We start from the raw sequence: 12,597 nt of genomic DNA, 5'->3' as shown, positions 1-12,597 counted from the left end.
GGTGTGTGTGGGCGTGTGTGTGTGTGTGTGTGTGTGTGTGTTGGAGGAAAGTGGAGCCTGCTACAAAGGGCTTAGAAATCTAGTTGCCAATTTAAAATATTTTCGGAGTGCTTGAATGCTAGCTCCAAAGCGAATCCCACTCTCAAATTCAGCAAAATGAACAATACTGATAAGGAAGATGAAGAGGGTGGGAAACCCACACGCCGGAATGGAGCTGTCCATGAGGCGGCAGTGATAGGGGAGCGCTCGGGGGAGAGGCGCTCTGCAGAGAGAGTCTCTCGGCTTCTTCTCTCTCGGTCCACCTTTCGGCGACCCTTCTTCGGTAAAAAGCATTCATAGAAAATAATCCGAAAGCCGGGAACCCGGGCGATTGTCGGGCGCAGTTTCTGGGCGCGGGTGCCCGCAACCGGGAGAGATCCCTCTCCCCCCGCGGCTGTTGCGGAGTGTGGCGATCCGGCCCGGGGCGGGGGATGACTTCATGCGGCCGGAGCTCGGCGGCGGGAGCGGCTGCAGCAGCTGGCAGGTGGGGTGGGGGCCGGCCGAGCTGACCACGCAGCGCCGGGCGCGGCGGCACTGCAGCCCGGGGCAGCGGACGCCTGGGACGTGCGCTGCCTCGATCGCGCCCCAGAAGGTAAGCTGCCGGGCTATCATTAGCCTCGGCCCCGCTGTGCGGTGCTCTGCGCTCGGTTAATAATGGGGTTTGTGATACCCTGGGAAGAAGGCGATTGTCCCTGCTGCATTCTGTATTGGGGTGAAGGAGCAACAATTGGAAATGTTAATCAAGTGCTTGGGATCGGAGGAGCGGTGTTTTGGGGCAGACAAAGAAGGCGGTCAGCCTCTATATTCTCATTAAAGATAATCGACCGTTGCAATGCCAGACTCACTTAGATATTCAAAGAGTATTCAAAATGTAAAATAATTTTGAGTTGCACTTTTAAAGTTGGTGCCTTCAACCTTCGTTTGGGTGTTTTCTGGTTTGTGAGCAGCAGGTCCTTGGCAGGAGCCTGGAGAAGTCATCGAAAATCTTCCCTCTTCTTTTGCCTTCCTCCGTCTTCCCCCTTTCCAGTGCTCAGAATGGGTTCCATGCACATTTCGACGTCAAACGCCCGCTTCAACACCTAACCCTTAGAAAGAGTCTCAGATTAGAGATGAAACTTGCCTTCTGGAGTTCAGGTTGGGTTGTGCAGCACTTGTCTCCACTTTTCCCTTCATTTCTCTTGTCAATCATTTAGTTGATTTTCCCCTCCCCCCGTGGATGCTGTGGCTATGCACCGGCCAGCTCTTGTCAGCCCCTGTCCACCACCTCTTTTCCATGACTGATTTTGTCAAGGACTCAGAACGGGCATTGCCCTCCACCACGTTTGGATTGTTATTGTGTCCTTCCCCCAAATACAGGGCATGAAAACAATCCTTTCAGTCCAGTACCAACATGGTTCCCGATAACTCGCTTCATTGGAGTCACTGCAGCTACCCAAGACGGGTTTCGAGGACGGCAGAATCCGTTGGGCTGTGAGAAAGAGAGCTAGCTATACCTAACGTATTTTGCTCCTGTGCCTAAGAATAGGTGGAAGTAGGGATGTCAGCCAGCCTATCCCGTTTTTCTTGAAGCCTTTTTAGAAGGTTGTGAGACACCTAGCTGGGTAGGATTTGAAGCAAGTCCTCCGGCCAAAGCAAGCAATGCGTTTATCCTAGGATTCCCCCAATACCTCAAAAGAGTTTCCGGAGGCTTTCCCCACAGGCAGTGAGAAAGCCAGGGGAGCTGGCCAGTCTAAGCCTCGGGTTATTGGGGCATCCTCAAGTTTTTAGGGGTTCCGACCTCGGATTTCCCCACAGACGCCTTGCTACTGAGCTCAAGTGCCCATTCCTGTGGCCCACCTAAGGACGTGCATTTGAATGATATTGTGTTAAATGGTTAAGATGGCTGTGATGGGAATTGCAAATGTGCCACTTCCCCGACGGAGAACAGTTGAAATAAGCCGAATTGTGGTGTCTGTGTTAATAATATTCTATTTAGAAAGACATTTATTCTCTTTACATTTGAAATTATAGAGACAGTTTGACTTCAAAGCCCTGCAATTTTAACACATTGAGAGAGGAGATCAATGAAAAAGAGGACCAGGGTTGTATAGCTAAAAAACTGACCTCTGCTTATCTTTTTTTTTTTTTTTTAATACGGCTTTTAGACAAAGATACTGGTTCTGCAAAATCATGTTACCTCTATTATATATCATTATTGTTTTTTCTGATTACAGATTCTCTATTTATAAATACACTGTGGAAAGATTTGAGTTGGTTTCTTTGTTCCTACCTTCAGTATATGAGGCAGAAGGAGTAGGGATGGGGGGTGGAATTTCACTCCAAGTGGTCTACTCCAGAAACTGTTCCTCTGAATCATGAAAACCTTTGGACCGAAAAATTTTTTGGCTTGTTGTTGTTGTTATTATTATTATCCGTTGAATGTGATTTGGGTTTGAGATATTAAATTTTCAAGATTCTGAAATTTTGACACAAGCACATCAACTAGACAGGGAAACAAAGAACAAAAACAGCAAAACCCTTTCTTTTACGACCTTTCTTACCTAATCGTAAAATATTTAACCATATGAATAATTATTCTGAATAATAAGTGAAAAGCATAGTAAATAATATTTCATTTTTAAAATAATAGCCCACGGTCTACAAAATACAGGTTAGTGCAATTGATCTTAAGTACAATAAAAATTTCTATAATTTTAAGAGGCATATTTATGTTGAAGATAGCACATGAAAATATGCTAATGATGGTTAGAAATTGAAAGTGTCTTTTACTTGGTTTCTGAAGAATCTGAATTGTTTGCCAAGAAGTGGGTGAGGACTAGGGGACTGGTGCTGCCTAAAATCATCTTACCTGCCAGTGATTTTACAGGTGAGATGAAGGCACTAAGTTATAGATTATGGTTGGAGAAGCCTTTAGGGAAGAAAGAAAATCAGATAGAAAATAGAATTTCCTATTGTAGTACAACTAAGATAAATAAATTTAAGGGATTTCTGAACTTAGACCTTGCTACATTTAAACAGTTTCTGAGGAAAGTTTCTAAATTCAAAGCCTTGGGAAGAAACAGTTGTGTGATATCCTGACTGAAACTGATTTATGACTTTATTTCTTTTTTTTAAAAAATGTTTCCCAGAGAAAGGAAAAAATAATCGCCTGGTATTGAGGAGGAGGAACATCAAATAGAAGGGTGTGCACTATTAGATGTTAAATGAACTGTAGGAATGTTTTGTAGGCTTGACAAGATAGATTTGAAATCGGTCTGTTGCTTTCCAATCAAGTAAAAATGTATTTAGTCTGGTGGGTGGTCAGTGTTATCAGTAACTTTATTGTCATTATGCATGCATGCTCAGTCATGTCTGACTCTGTGACACCTTGGACTGTAGCCACCAGGCTCCTCTGACCATGGAATTTTTTTTTAGTTTTTTACAAATCCCCTTAAATTACCCCATGACCAGCCTAGACCAAGTAGTCTTTATTCCAGTTTGTGCCCCATGACATCACACCCCTATGTCGTCTTTGTTCCATTCACCCACATGTTGAAAACTTAACATCTTATACTGCTTCTTCCATGAAGCCTTCTCCGTAAGCCTACCCACCTTCCTTTGTGTCTCAGATGTGTTTCTCCCTTGTTTGAATTCCTATGGCATTTTCCATTTTGGTCTGCCCTTTAGTTTGAACATGATCTGCTAGAGAGCAAAGTCTGTGACTAACAACTTTTTATTACCTGCAACTCATAATACAGTGCTTAGCTATGTATATGCAAACTAGATGCTCAGCAATTTGATTTTAGTGAAGAAATTAGTTATTATTTTCCAGGGGTGTAGATCCACCTACTCTCATAGCCAAGTTGGGTGTGTGTGTGTGTGTTTAGTCACTCAGCCCTGCTGACTCTTTGCAACACTATGGACTGTAGCCCACCAGGCTCCTCTATCCATGAAATTTTTTTCAGGCAAGAATACTGGAGTGGGTTGCCATTTCCTTCTTCAGGGGATCTTCCCAACCCAGGGATCAAACCTGCATCTCTGGCGTCTCCTGCATTGGCAAGCAGATTCTTTGCTACTGTGCTACCTTGGAAGTCAAAAGCCAAGTTAGGCTCTAAATAATGTCTGCAAGTACCACTTTACTTGTTTAAAATCCTTATATAATGAATAAATAGTGAAAGTACATTCAAATAGTCATATTCAGCAAAAGTTATTGTGAACTTACATGCCCTTAAATGTATATTGGCTCATCCATATTAAAAAACATAGTAAGCATCATAAAACAAAACTTCCACTTATCCAAAAAGTCATTACCAAGACCCCTGTAATATATAATGAGCCTTATGCTTATATTTTCTTCTAGCAGTTTCATAGTTTCTGGTCTTACACCTGAGTCTTTAATCCAATTCAAGTTAATTTTGTGAGTGTTACAAGATTTATTGGTCCAGTTTCTTTCTTTTACATGTGAATATCCAGTTATCCCAGAGTTCCCTTATATGTACCTTTTCTCTTTTCTCTTGCTGCTCTTAAAATTCTTTCTTTGTCTTTGATTTTGACAATTTAATTACAATGTGTCTCAATGTAGCCATATTTGAGTCCAACCTATTTGGGGTCTTTGGACCTCATGGATCTGGTATCCGTTTGTCATCCCAGGTTTGGGAAATTTTCAACCATTATTGCTTTAAATATACTTTGTGTCCCTTCCTCTCTTTACTCCTGGAATTCCCATAACATGTATATCATTTATTCTTTTTCTTTTGTCCTTTCATTGGGTAATTTCTAGTGTCTTATCCTCTAGTCTGCTGATCCTTCCTTCTGAATGGTTGAATCTACCTTTGATACTCTATTGAATTCTTCAGTTCAGTTATTGTTATTGTACTTTTTAATTCTAATATTCTTGCTTGTTTGTTTTTAATATGTCTATTTTCTTGTCTTGTTCACTATTATTTTTCCTAATTTCGGTTAGCTGTCTGTGTTTTTTTGTAGTTCACTAAACTTCCTTAAGAGGATTATTCTGAATTCTTTGACAGTTCCTAGATCTTTACTTTTTTAAGGTCGTTTATTGGAGCGTTATTAGTTTCCTTTGGTGGTGTCATATTTGCCTAATTTTTTGTGATCCTTGATTCCTTACATTGGTATATGGATATTGATTAATTTGGCTCCTCCTCCAAACTTTACTGGTAATTGTGTTCAGTAGTATATGGGGTATGAATTAGTTTCTTGGCAGGACACCAGGACAGCAACATATATATATACACCTGGTGTATATACACCAGGACAGCAATATATATATACAGAACCTATATATATATATAGCTCACTGTTTGGGGACCCAAGTCAGGCCAGAGTGTGCACTGAATTCCCTGGTCAGATGAAGACACTGGTTTTGCTTTGCAGATGGGGGTCAAGTGCCACTGTATCTTGGGCTGTTGAATGGGCTATATAGCTTCCCATGTGCTCTGGTTAGACTCTTGGTTGGTCAGACTGAAGTCTTTTTTTCCAGTGATGAGTAGGGCTATGAATTAAATTCCCTGCCCAGGCACAGCAGCAGGAGAAGCAACTTTAAAGCCAGCTAAGCTCTTTTGTTGTCTTAATTCAACCTGACCCACGCACCAGGTTCTCTGACTGAACAAGGTCACTGGCTTTTCTTTGCAAACTATCAGCTGTGCCTTCTCTAGGTTTGCTCACTGCTGGGCCACACAATTTCTAGGAGTCGTCACCAACCCTTCTAGTCATTCGGGGCAGGAAGACTCCCTTCACAGAGTGGAGATGGGGGATGGGTGAACTGGGGAAGGGCCACTCCAGCTATGCTTGATTTCTTAAACAGTTGCCCCAGTTGGGAGGAGCTGGGAGCTACTCTCAGCCTTGGCTAAGAATTAATCTCCCTGCCCAAGCATAGTATAGGAACCCTCCACACCTGATACTCTTTGCTTTGGGGGTGATTGCTCTGTCTGCCTGCCTCTTGGTTAGCGTGCCATTGGACCACACAGCTTCAATGATTTATTGCCAGCCCTTTTGTTCAGATGGCCGGAAGACACTCTCCACATTGGTAGGCTGTGACTCTGCTCTTTCCCTGGGGGTAGGCAAACCAGGCTCTAGGGCTATATGAAAATCAGGTAGGTCTGTACCCCTCTGATTTCCCTGGTTGTAGTGCACCCTAACCTGGCTCTAGAGATGAACAAAGACACTAGTTGTGATCATTACTTGGGCACTGCAGGTATGAATTCTGTCTGTCACAATCCATGTGCTGGCTGTTGCATGCCCCTTACCCCTTCATCACCATCCCGCTTTCAGTAGTCAAGCCCTGCAGATTCCCTGCAAACCCAGTGGAGCAGATCAGAGTAGTGGCTCCCACAAAGCTACCCCAATGCTAGGGGCAGTGCTCGCTGTCCCCCAGTTCTCTTCTCCTACTGGAAGAACCAGACCTTCAGTGGTGCTCCACTGGCCTGGGGGAGGAACAGTGTAGTCTAATACAGTCTGTCTTGGTCTCTGTGGTGCAAAAGTGCTTCAGCCTTACCTCTGTGTTCTAGAATTCTCTCAAATAGCGTACTGTTTCCAAATAATTTTTGGTTGTTCCTCCTGTGAGGGCGAGTGGAGCCAGGAATGACCTTGGTGATGTCACCACACTCTGGGCTTACTTTCACAACATGATATTTCTGGTACATGAGATGAGGTTCTCCTTTTATTGTTATCCCAGCTTTAGGACCTGAAATCAGAACTCTTCACTAGCCTTGGCACAAAGGCAGCTGAGAAGACTAGGAAGCAAGTGCCAAGGAGGATAGTGAGTCAAAGAACCTTGATTCATAGAAAAGGAATCCCAGAAGGAGCTCTAAATGTTGTACATTCCAAATGATTTATTTAGGATTTTCCAATCAAAATCATTTTTACGAAAAAGAAACAGCCCTCAGACTTGGAGTACTATACTGCCAAATATGTGGAAGAGCATTGCCAGCAATTGAGTGGTGTAGTCTACTCTGAAATATATTCATTTTCCTTAGGATGGATGTATGTCTGCCTGAAAGTTAGTATTTCTTTCTAATAATGCTATACTACAGTAATATATTTGCTTTTTCCAAGAAATTACATAGCCCTCAGGTTCTAAAACAATTACCAGTATAAAAGTACATTAAGGTTTTTAGCTGATACTTAAGGAAACCAGTATGAGCTAACTGCTTCCTACTGATGCTAGTATTCAGACAGGTGTGAGAAGACCATTAACCTAGAAAAAACAGAGAGAGATGGAAAGATGGAGAGAAAATACTCAAAAAAAGACTACTTAAACTGCTGCTTTCTTTGTTGTTGTTCAGTCACTTAGTCGTGTCTGACCGACTCTTTATGACCCATGGACTGCAGCACGCCAGGCTTCCCTGTCCTCCACCATCTCCCAGAGCTTGCTCAAACCCATGTCCATTGAGTCGGTGATGTCATCCAACCATCTCATCCTCTGTCATCCCCTTCTCCTGCCTTCAATCTTTCCCAGCATCAGTGTCTTTTCAAATGAGTCGGCTCTTTGCATCAGATGACCAAATTACTGAAACTTTGCTTTCTTTATATGTCCCAAAATATGATAATAGCTGTGTAAGTTCCTAAAATAAATGCAAGTTTATGGAAACTTCATAATATACCTAATATGAGGTAAATTTTTACTTTATTTTATAGTTTATTTTTATTTTGGTAAAATGTCCCATAACATAAAGTTTACCATTTTAGCCAATTTTAAATGAAATCTAAGATTTTAATTAGATTAATTTTAAAAATAAAAAGATGAATTTTTAATCTAAAACTACCTTATTTCATATTTAAGTACCTGCATTATGGTATATCTTTTGTTGTTTTTTCTTAGTTTCTCTTTAGAGTATCTTTTAAACTTTATTTTGAAACAAAATAATGAAATCCCAAAGATGCGAGTGTCTTATTTAAGCTAAACTACATAATGTTGGAATATCTGAAGTGTGAACACAATTGGCAAAACTTTTAACTACCTTCCTTAGAAGAAGGCTGCCTTGATTTACATTGTCTCAGAAAGGAGAAACGGAGAGCTTGCTGGGGATTGCATCATGCTTTACTTAATTAGACATTAACATGCTAAAAGGACAAGGATGAAGCAACATGTTATAACATATTTTTGAAAAGCTACATAAAGGTGAAGGGTTGAAAGAATACAGGCAGACACACCCTAGACATTTCACAGCAATATTTAAAGTATGCTGTTTCTTTAGTTGATTGGGATGGAGGAACCTATTAACAAACATTTCCCCTATGTACTTTTGTCCTTATTGCTGTCTAATCAAGCGCTCATTAAACCAAGCATTCTAACTTTGGCCTAGGTAATCAACAAGCCCATATCTTAATGCACTTCGATGAGCATGAGACTGAGGATTCTTGGTCATTGCAACACGAACAGCAGCAAAACCTGCTTTGTTCCTTCTGTTGTATACTGCAGAATGTGGATAGAGAGAAGTCAGTGATGTCTTTAGGCCATTTTTGACAGTTCTCTCCACGAGGTTTCACACTTGGGTTCTCTGGTAATCAAAGTGTAGTGAAAAATAACCAGGGTGCCAATGCTCTCTCTCCATTCACAAAATTTAATGCTTCTGGGATTTGCAGAAATAATGTTGAATTTGAATTGGTTGTACCCAGTAGGCACTGAGAATAATCCATCAGACTCACCAAATCCAAATTCAGATTTAAAGCCAGTGAAATTTTAAAGATTATAAAGATTTCCGTATTTGTGAAGTCACTATTTCACTACAGAAATTAAAATCTGACACCAAAATAAGCTGATATTAAAAAGTCCGTTTAATAAGGGGAGGAAGATTGGCATCTTGGCCATAGTAAAAAAAAAAAAAATCAATAAACTGTTCAGGTAAAATACTTGTGTTTGAATTACCTCTTAATACATGAAATGGAAAATGAAATAAAATGGCAGTATAGCGTTAATGGAAGGAAAGCAATCTGGTTGATTTCAAAGTGTGTGAGTGTAAATAAAAGAGTTTTTTTGTTTGTCTGATTTAATCACAATTTTATTCTTGAAACTTTCAGGCAGCTAGCTTTTGGTCACTTTTAAGATCAATCAAAAAGTTCTAAACATTGTCTTCAAGGTTTGCTACTAGGCCCTCCTCTTCCCTTTCTCTCTTTAATTTTTTATTTATTTTGGGGAGTTTGGGCTACCGTTTATGTCCCAATCATGTCTTTCAGGAAGTTAATTTGGACCTTGAACCCCACCTAGTTTGAATCCTACCCCTACTGTTTTCTATCTTTATGACTTAGGATAAGTCACTTAACCACTGTGAGTTGTTTCTTGATTTAAACAGGAAAATCATAGGGTTGTCATGAAGATTAAAGAAGGTAACATAAGAATTTATAACATAGTAAGGGTTAATAAATGTTTCCAGCTTTTATCTTTTTAATTTTTCTGAGCAATTTACAATGAGATCTCATTACCACAATTGTTCCCCAACTTTGTGAACCTCTTCCTACTGCTCTCTATTTTAAACTAAGCCTTGAAATGACTGAACTTCATGGGAAGGTGTCTCAATAAAGGTAATCCGAGTGGCAGGAGAGGTTGGAGCTACTGCAATGCAAAGTTGTCAGGCTCTGATCTGGCAGAGGCTGTGGGAATTAGACTTAGCTTCTATTTTTAATTATGCAAGTAGTTGATTGGATGAGTTGGGAAAGCTCAGTTAGCATCTTACTCTCTTTCTGAATTGTACCATATGTCTAGTCACTCTTTTCACTGACTCATGATCAGACATGATATCAAGGTTGTTGAATATGGGTGTTGATTTCAGAAGCTAATGTTATAGAAAGTGGGAATTGCTCTCTGTCTTAAAAGCAATAGTTGACAATTTAATTTTTTGGTAATACAGTGTTGAAACTCTGGAAAGAAGGCAACTAAGGTCTTGTTAACATTCACTTCCTCTAACAAAAGCCTTTGAAGATAATCCCACTATCTGCCTTGTTCCCCAACCTTTTTTTTAAATGTGTAACTATTGAAGTTTTTTAAAATGTTAATATCATTAAGTTGTCCAAAAAGGAAAATTAATCTGTAACTCTATTGTACATCATATACAAAGAAATCTTGGCATATGGTATCTTTCTATTTTACTGAATCTCAAAGAATTTAGAGCGTACATGTAAGAATTTTAATGGACTATTGTTCATTACTGTGTGCTACTGAGTAGATTCAATCACTAGCAACACCTTTAAACAGAATTAAAAAAATAAAGCCTTAATTAATATGAAAACTAGTACCAGAAACACCTGCCTATAACAACTTTACTTTTAGTACAAAGACATGCTTTAGTGTGATAACAATTTTGTTTAGCTTAAAAAACACATAATTTTATATTTTTATATGACTTTTATATGAACCATTTTGGTTTAAGCAAACAAGTACAAAAAGTGCCTAAAACCTTCCATTTAATATATGAGCTGTAGTTGTTCAACAAGTGAGCATTTTGTGGTGATAAATAGCTCTTGCCAAATTGGCAGTAATTTATTTCTGTTGGTAGAGTCTAATCCTGTGTGTGTGTGCCTATGAGCATGTACATGCATGCACGCTCAGTGTGTCCAGCTCTTTGCGACCCCATGGACTGTATAGCTCACCAGGCTCCTCTGTCCATGGAAATTCTCCAGGCAAGAATACTGGAGTGGGTGGGTTGCCATTTCCCAGGAGTTCTTCCTGACCCAGGGATCGAACCCGTATCTCCTGATTTGGTAGATGGATTCTTTACCACTGTGCCACTTGGGAAGCCACAAATCATGTGTACCTAACCTAACCTTATTCTTGTAAGTAAAAAGTATAAGACATTTTAAAAAGTTTGTCCTTACTTCCTAAACCAATATTTTTAATCCCCGTTTGAATGCTGAATTCATTAGTTAGTCACCAAAGGCTTGATGCATAGATTTTGTGTATAATCTGATCTTCAAATGATGTTGCACACAGTGAAAATTCCTGTTTTAAATATACGTGTGCATACATGTATATACAAATATTATACAGAAATTATACATATAGACATTCCCCAATTTATAATGGTTCAACTTAACGATTCTTCAGATTTACGATGGTGCAAAAGTGATACTCACTTAGTGGAAAAAATATTTTTTGAATTTTGATATTTTCCCAGGCTTGCACTATGCAGCTTGATGCTTTCTGGTGATGCTCAGCAGCAGCAGCTAGCTTCCACTCCCAGTCAGCCATGTGTCACAACTGACACACTTTACAACCATTCTGTTTTTCACATTCAGTAGTGTTCAATAAAACAAATGAGATGTTCAATATGTTATAAAATAGGCTTGTATTAATTGATTTTGCCCAACTGTTGGCTAATGTGAGTGTTCTGAGTATGTTGAAGGTATGCTATGCTAAACTATGATGGTTGGTAGATTTGGGTATACTGTTGTGTCAATTGCTCAGGCATGTCTGACTCTTTGCGACCCCATGGGCTGTAGCCCACCAGGCTCCTCTGTCCATGGAATTCTCCAGGCAAGAATACTGGAGTGGGTAGCCATTCTCTTCTCCAGGAGATCTTCCGGACCAAGGGGTTGAACCCCAGTCTGCCACAATGCAGGCAGATTCTTTACCATCTGAGCAACCAGGGAAGCCCTGGGTGTCGTATAAGTGTTTGCAATTTATAATATTTTCAGTTAGCAGTGGGTTTATCAGGATGTAATGCTATATAGTAAGTTAAGTATTTTATGTGTATTATATATTAATTATAATCACTTATGTGTCTATTAATATATATACATATGTATGGATTATACATGTCTGTTTTCATGAACATCTGCCTTCTGTTTCAAATATTTGATTATATTTAAGATAAAAAAATTATTGGAGAAGCATTTGAATAATTTTTGTTTCCAGAGTCAAGTTTTGCAAAGAAAATTTATGTTTTCACTATGTATTTTTCAAAACTTATAAGAATATTTTTGAAATTTTAAAGTGATTCTTTAGTATATGAATACAATATATTTCAGGTACTACATATGTTATTTATATATATATATATATGTAGATTTATACATATTTAAGTGTTTTAAACCTGATCTTACTGGGTTATAACTACTATACAATCATGTGAGAATAGTAGTATTGCTGTTTTTCAGCTTGGAATATGTTTCTGTTTCATTTGATTATATTTTATCCATTAAATGCTCTGGGCTTCCATTATCTCTTTTGTTTTAAGGAATACATTTTATGGTGCATTAGAAATTTATTCTTCTGTATTTCATGCCATAATTTTCAGTGTCTCACAGAATCCTAATTTGGAATGTTCTCACTTGAATTGTGTTTCAGAATAGAGACTTGCCCCTTTTGGAACCATCAGATCTGTTGGTTAGGTATTTCTCATTTATTTTGTTGGGGAAAGGGAGGAAGGAAACTGCACTTTGGAACTTTCTAGTTTCTTTCTACACTTGTACCTAAAAAAATTCACTCTCATAATAAAGCTAGAAACATGAGATTGGCAGTTACATAGTCCCAAATTAGGACAACCCAAAATACTGTAGTTTTTTCAAGTAAAAGAAGCAAACTTGGTCTGGCATTCATTTTGATCTTCCTCACCACCCTAACCC

At 39.3% G+C, this 12,597-nt stretch overlaps 1 protein-coding gene across 1 annotated transcript in view; it reads left to right on the top strand.

Annotated features, from left to right (window-relative positions):
• The first annotated feature begins 507 nt into the window (after positions 1-507).
• The window catches only part of PKIA (cAMP-dependent protein kinase inhibitor alpha), a 98,771-nt gene continuing 86,681 nt past the window's right edge, over positions 508-12,597 (top strand). Inside the window, exon 1 of the mRNA XM_006071475.4 lies at positions 508-631. The gene's annotated coding sequence lies outside the window, so the exon portion shown is untranslated. The remainder of the gene's footprint in view (positions 632-12,597) is intronic.

The sequence above is a fragment of the Bubalus bubalis genome, chromosome 15 (genome assembly GCF_019923935.1).
Source record: "Bubalus bubalis isolate 160015118507 breed Murrah chromosome 15, NDDB_SH_1, whole genome shotgun sequence".
NCBI lineage: Eukaryota > Metazoa > Chordata > Mammalia > Artiodactyla > Bovidae > Bubalus > Bubalus bubalis.
Note: the sequence above shows the minus strand (reverse complement) of the source record. Positions and strands in the feature narration are given on the sequence as shown.